The sequence below is a fragment of the Magnolia sinica genome, chromosome 12 (genome assembly GCF_029962835.1).
Source record: "Magnolia sinica isolate HGM2019 chromosome 12, MsV1, whole genome shotgun sequence".
Lineage (NCBI taxonomy): Eukaryota > Viridiplantae > Streptophyta > Magnoliopsida > Magnoliales > Magnoliaceae > Magnolia > Magnolia sinica.
In genome coordinates, this window is record NC_080584.1 from 18,649,573 (window position 1) to 18,656,869 (window position 7,297).

Genomic DNA, 7,297 nt, shown 5'->3' on the forward strand with positions numbered 1-7,297 from the left:
CACCTCTCCAGAGGTTGATGATGTGATTTCCAAGTGAGCAGGAGATGCCTCTAGAACAACAGTCCGGGTCAATGAACCATGGACAACACTTGTGAAGTATGGCTAAATTAGGACATATTCACATCTAATGCATCAGACTCTTAATGATTCAACCTCAACAGAATATCATCATGCTATAAAAACAAAATCAAAATCCAAGAACAGTCGAAAATCATTTAAATTCATATATCTATGATCACTCACATTTTATATATATTAGATCTCTAAAACCCAAATTAAAATCAATAAAGGAAAAGAAAGAAAGAAAATAGAAGTCCTTTTCCAAAACAGAAGTGTTCTTCTTTCTCTCTTTCATTGAAAGTTCAAACCTGGCGTGTAGATAGCTAGATCAGGCCACCCATTTCCACCACCCCAACACCCTATACGCAGATTTGGCACACTTGTGCAAGATCCAAGCTGTCCATCAAGCCAACGACTCTGATTAGATCCAAGCTTTCCATCAGGCCAACGACTCTGATTCTCAAATCCCCAAATCTGTAAGCCCTAAAATCCCTAAAATCTCAAATCTATAAGCCCTAAAATCCCCAAATCTGTAAGCCCTAAAATCCCCAAATCTGTAAGACCTAAAATCCCCAAATCGAAAGGGGAAGTGAGATAGACAGAGATGAAGGAAGAGAGATCGAGAGAGAGTACCTTCGATTTGACGGTAGCTGTTGTTGATGGAAGTTGGGCGGCCATGCATTGAGACTTGATCCGCTGCTACCGCCGATGGGGAAGACTATGGACATCGTTGGTGGATGATGGGTTAGGGTTTAGAGTAGAAAGAGGAGGGCGAGAGAGAGAGAGAGAGAGAGAGTGAGGAGAGGGGGACGCGGATAAGCTATTGACAGGTTGAGAGAGGGGGACACGAATTAGCTATTGACAGGTTGAGAGAGAGAGAGAGTGGGAGGGAGGGAGAAGAGGAGGGCGAGAGAGAGAGGAGAGGGGGACGCAGATTAGCTACCGACGAGAGAGAGAGAGAGAGAGAGAGAGAGAGAGAGAGAGAGAGAGCGGATTGTAGAGAGAGGGCGCGCGCGGGATGCTTTTTGGGGTGGAACGGATTGGCTACTCCCCCTAAAACCAGCCCCGTGACTGGTGTTCGGTGGTCTGTGGGCCCCACCATGATGTATGTGTTTCATCCAATCCGTTCATCCATTTTTAAAGATCATTTTAGGCCTTCGTCCTAAAGATAAGAGGATATAAATCTTAGGTGGACCACACCACAGGAAAACAATAGTGATTGGATATCCATCATTTAAATCCTCCTAAGGCCCACTGTACTGTTTATCTGACATCCAATCTGTTGATTTGGTCATAAAGGCCCAGATGAAGGGAAAAAACAAAGATCAACTTGATCCAATACTTTTATGGTTCCCAAAAAGTTTTTATTGGTCGACATTCGTTCAACACTTTTTCCTATAATGTTGTCCACTCGAGATTGGGATATAACTCATTTTTTTGGTAATATCATAAAATGATCTATAAAACTAGATGGACGGCATGGATGAAACACATACATCATGGTGGGGCCCACAGACCACCGAACACAAAAGTTGAGAGGGGTTACCCTCCTTTAAAACATTCATAATTATTTTTTGGGCTCACAGATATGTGGTTCACAAATCTAGCCCATCCATTATGTGTGTGCCACTTGGATGAGGGGTCATACCAAGTTTCAGACGCATCCAAATTTCAGGTGGGGCCCCACCAAGTGCTTTTATATGTTTTAGGCATGTCTTCACATGATTTTAGATGGTATGGCCCACCAGAGTTCTGTATACGGCTGATTTTTCGGATATCCCATAATATAAAGGGGACCCATCAAATGCATGGTGTTGATTTACGACACACGTCATGGTGGGGCCCACACAGCTCAACCTCATGGGGAGTTCCCATGAGCTCGACGTATAGAACATTTCCATATATATATATATATATATATATATATATATATACATAATATTTTAAAAATATAAAAACTTATGATGTATTTGTTATATCCACATCGTCCGTCCATTTTGAGATATCATTTTAAGTCTCGAGCCAAAGAATGAGACAGATAAAAATCTGTAGTGGACCCCACCACAGAAAACAATGGGAGGCTGATTCCCACCGTTGAAACTATCCTAAGGCCCATCGTAATATTTATTTGAAATCCAACTAGTTCAAAAGTAATAAAAAAGAAAAAATGGTCGTGGGGCCATACATCATGGTGGGGCCCACACAGCACCAACCACCAGCCAATGGATGGTGTAGGGGGAGTAGCCAATCTGTTCCCCTTATTTGTGGTGTGGTCCATTTAATCTTTGAATATGATTCATTTTTTTTAGATAATTCTATAAAATGATCTTGAAAAATGGATGAACGGTGTGTGTTGATCCCAAATTTTCGGTAAATCCAAAACTCAAGTGGACCATGCCACACAAAACAGTGTGGAATAATGATTTCCACCGTTGATACCTTCCTTGGGCCCACAGTAATGTTTATTTGCCATCCAACATGTTCATAATATAAAAAAGATATGAATGGAGGGAAAACACAAACATTAGCTTGATCCAAAACTTCTATCAAATGCACGGTGTTGATGTTCGACACACATCATGATGGGCCCCACAACTTACTAACATTAATTCTTAAAGTCTCAGAGTGTTAATAAGTGGGGTCACAATTTTGACTAGAATATTTAACCCATTTTACATGTCTGGTCCATTCACTCTATTTTACTGATCATTACTCTCAATTTGACTAGTTACTCGCCCCGATCATGCTGCATATGAGAAAGATATTGGGGAAACAAGATTGATCAACAATTCGAGTGAATTTTGATTTAAACATTTGAAGTTATTACTCTTCAATCTGGACTGATCAGATTGTCTAAAAACGGTTAAAGGTTGTTCATAATATCAAAAATATATGAATGAATAAAAAACACAAATATCAGCTTGATCCAAAACTTCTATGACCTCGAAGAAATTTTAAATGGTAGAGGTTCAATCACACTATTTCCTGTGGTGTGGTTCACTTGAGCTTTGGATATGCTTCCTTTTTGTTCTTTAGACCTCAAATTATCTGTTAACATGGATGAATGGAGTGGATAAAATAAATAAATAACAGTGGACCCCATAGAGTTTACTCTGGTAAGGGTAATGAGTAACTCACCTAAATGTAGTAGAGAAGGGTTTCCTTAAAACATTCATACTCATATATTGGGCCTGCCTAAATGTGATTCACAGATCTAACCCACTCATTATATGTGTCCCACTTGGATGAGGAATCAGACCAAGTTTCAACCGCATCCATGTCTGTATTAACTTATAAACAGATTAGATCTCAAATAAACATCGCGGCGAGCCTTAAGGTTTCAATAGTGGGTGTCACTATCCCACTCTTTTCTATGGTGGGTCCACTTGAACTTTGGATCTACCCCGTCAATCAGATACACCATTCCATGGTGGGCCAAGAGCTTAAAAATAAAGTCAATCCATGACTTGGGTGGGCCACACCACTTACTGTAGTTGAGAGGGTTACCCTCCCATTAAAACATTCATAATCATTTATTGGGCCCACCTAGATGTGGTTCATAGATCTAGCCCATTCATTATGTGTGTCCCACTTAGATGAGGAGTCAGACCAAGTTTCATACACATCCAAAACTCATGTGGGCCCCACCAAATGCTTTTATATGTTTTAGGGATGTCTTCGCATAGTTTTAGATGCTATGGCCCACCTGAGTTTCGTATACGACTAATTTTTGGACTTAAAGGAGACACATCAAATGCATGGTGTTGATGTTCTACACACATCATGGTGGGGCGCACACAGATTAACCTCATGGGAAGTTCCCATGAGGTGACCTTATAGTACCATTTCACTATTTAGGTAAACATTAATAAAACCTTACGATGGGCTCTTTATAATTTTTAGTGGCGAGGTACTATATTATCATTCTTTCTAGTGGTGTGGTCCACTTAAGATTTAAATCTACACAAATTTTTATACTCGGCCCAAAAATGGGTTAGAGAAACATAGGGGCGGCAAGGATATACAACACATCATCAAAATCTCACTTTTGTTATCTAACTTTTCAATTTTTCTTGTCAAAATAAAAAATCTAGTTTTCTTTTTTTAAAAAAATATATATTTTTTTACAATTTGTCAATTTTTTTCACATTTTTGTTTAATTTCTTAAATTTTCTTTTTCAAAATATCATTTTTTTAATCTCACTTTTGTTATATAACTTTTCAATTTTTCTTGTCAAAATGCAAAATCTAGTTTTCTTTTTTAAAAATTTTTTTTTTTTTTTTCAATTTGTCAATTTTTTCACAATTTTGTTTAATTTTTTAAATTTTCTTTTTCAAAATATCATTTTTTTATCGATTTTTTTTTAAATTATCAACATTATTCAAAGTTCTTAATTTTTTTTTTTCAAAATCTAGATTTTTATAAAATTACAGTTTCTTTTTTTCAAAATTTAAATTTTTCTTAAACATTGTTAATTATTTTTCTAAACTTCTCGACTATTTTTTTTTTTCGAAATTCATAATTTTTTTGAGCTTGGTTTTTGACCTGAGCATTAGAGACTGTTTAGGACCGTCTCTAATCGAGATGGTCTTTGACAGTCTCAGATTACAAGTAAAAGACAGCCAATGACCGTCTCTAATGCAGACGGCCAATGACTGTCTCTAATGCAAACGGCCAATGACTGTCTCTGATGACTGCATATAAGACGGTCAAGGACTGTCTCTATTGCAGACGGCCAATGATCGTCTCAAATGACCGCATATAAGACGGTCAACGACAATCTTAAATGATTTTTAGACGTTTAAATTTTTAAGACAATATTAAGGACGGTTAGGGGCCGTCTAAAATTTTAGAGACGGTTTACGGCCGTCTCTAAAGCGTCTTTAGACTAAGCAATTTTAGAGCCGGTCCAGAACTGTCTCGAAATCCGTCCTTTTTTTTTTTCCATTTTTCGCATAGTGCTCTCTCTCTCTCTCATCTTTCTCTCTCATTTCTCCCAAGCACCATGAGAGCTTGGACGTCCATGGCCTCCATGACAGAAACTAGGTGTGGCCCACTCCTTACCACCCAATCCCACCCTCCAAAATCGATCTCGATTGTTGAATCGCACCCCTTAGAGCTCTTGAACGTGTTGGTGGAAGAAGGAAGATGAAGATCATAAGGTGGGTGTCTTCTATGGTTATATCCCTCTTTCTCTCTCCCTCTTCTCTTTATTTTCTTTTTATGATATGATAATATGTGTGTATGGCCCACCTGATCGACAATCTGGACTGTCCAGATTTTCTGGACGTCCAACAAATGGGGCCCGCCTTGTAGCCCGTTTTGGGCCCGCTAGGATGGAGGGAAATAACAAATACTGGCTTGGTCCGTGTGGACCCCACCATGATTGATGTATTTCATCCATACCGTGTGGGGTGGCCATGTACATGTGGGACCCTCCATGATGCTTGTGTTATATCCATGCCGTCCAGCATCCAGAACGCTAGACAGGGTGCGGCTAACATGGAGTGCGTGTACTGACATGGGTGTGTACTAACAGCTAACAAAAAAAATAAAATCTATTATATTTAAGCTTTTGGGTGGACCACTCATGTAAGCCTCACCTTGATGTATGGGTCTAATCCACGCCGTCCATTCCATTCCCCAGATCATTTTAGGCGTTGAGCCAAAAAATGAAGCTAATCTAACTATCGGGCGGGCCATAGTAGAGGAAACAGTGTTTTTACCATTGAAATCCACCCTAGCATTTTTGTACACCAAAACATGTCAAATATTAGGCTTGATGGGTTTGTCTTGGGTCATAAAAACCAATGGTTGGGTTGGATTTTTTTGATGCGAACCCCACTTATGAAAAACCACAGAAAAACTATTTTTTTTAAAAAAAATATAATAATATATATGTAGCAGCCCTACTACCGCTGACGTCCAGAGGACGTGTAACAGGGTGCTACGGTGCTGCTGTGGCTTGCGCAGGCAAGACCGTTGGGTCTCAGCCGTGGTCCCCACCATGATGTGTGTTGAAGATCCACGCCATGCATTTGATAGCCTCTTTAGGGTAGTGGGCCCTCTCCAAAAATCAACCGTATAAGGAACTCAGGTGGCTCACATCACAGAAAACAGTGAGGGATTAAACGTCTACCATTTGAACCCTTTTTGGGTCACAGAAGCTTTGGATCATTATCATATTTGTTTTTCCCCTTTATTCAGGTCGTCGTGACCTTAACTTCAGATTGGATGGAATAAACGTTATGGTGGGCCTCACGTGGGACCCACCTTAGAGTGTGTTTTGTATATCCACTCTGTCCATCTGTCTAGTTGGGATGTGGACGCCCCTTAGTGATGTATGAGTTGCATCCCACCGTCCAAAGGCAGGGACGGTGGGCAGTTATGATATATGTGTTTTATTCATGCTGCTTTGCAACTGTGGTACCCACGCACATGTGGACCCCACATGATGCATGTGTTTATCTTGGTCGTCCATCTAGATGGCCAGTAGTCTATAGTTGTCGAATTGATGCAGTAAATTCTGTAGGTCCACCTTGATGTATGTACTCCATGTCGTCCTACCATCCCCCCATTCGGCAGCGGTGGGCCCACCCCACACGTGCTGCACATGTGAGGGGTGGGGCCCACCTTGTTTGCATATGTGTTATGTCAAGACTGTCCAGATGTCTAGGCGTGGTCTTGGACCATCTTGATGTATGTGTTTTATCCACGACCATCCATCCATTTTGCTGGTGGGTTCCACACGTGTGGACCTACCTGCCACGTGGGACCCCTCAGTGACGAATCTGTTAGCCACGCCATCCATCTATGTTCTGGATAGGCAAGGCCCACTTTAATGACGTGTTCTATATTTACACGTCCATCCATTTTTCCCTGTCAGCGGGTGGGACCCACCTTGATGTATTTATTTTATATTATTCACACCGTCCAGATTGTGCTGGACGGTGCTGGGTAATGTTTGGGCAGTGCTGATCATCATTAGGGTGCCATGTGTCCCATAAAATGATGTGTACATGATACACATGTTGCACCTGCAATTATTGAAATGATTTTAGATGTAATCCAAGTGCCCACCGTCCATCAGGATGTAGGACCCACTGTGATATATATATGTGTGTGTGTGTGTGTGTGTGTGTGTGTGTGTGTGTGTGTTATATTCACACCATCCATTCATGTGGCCCCCATGTGATGTATGTGTTTTATCCAAGTTGTCCATTGATGGGCCCATTT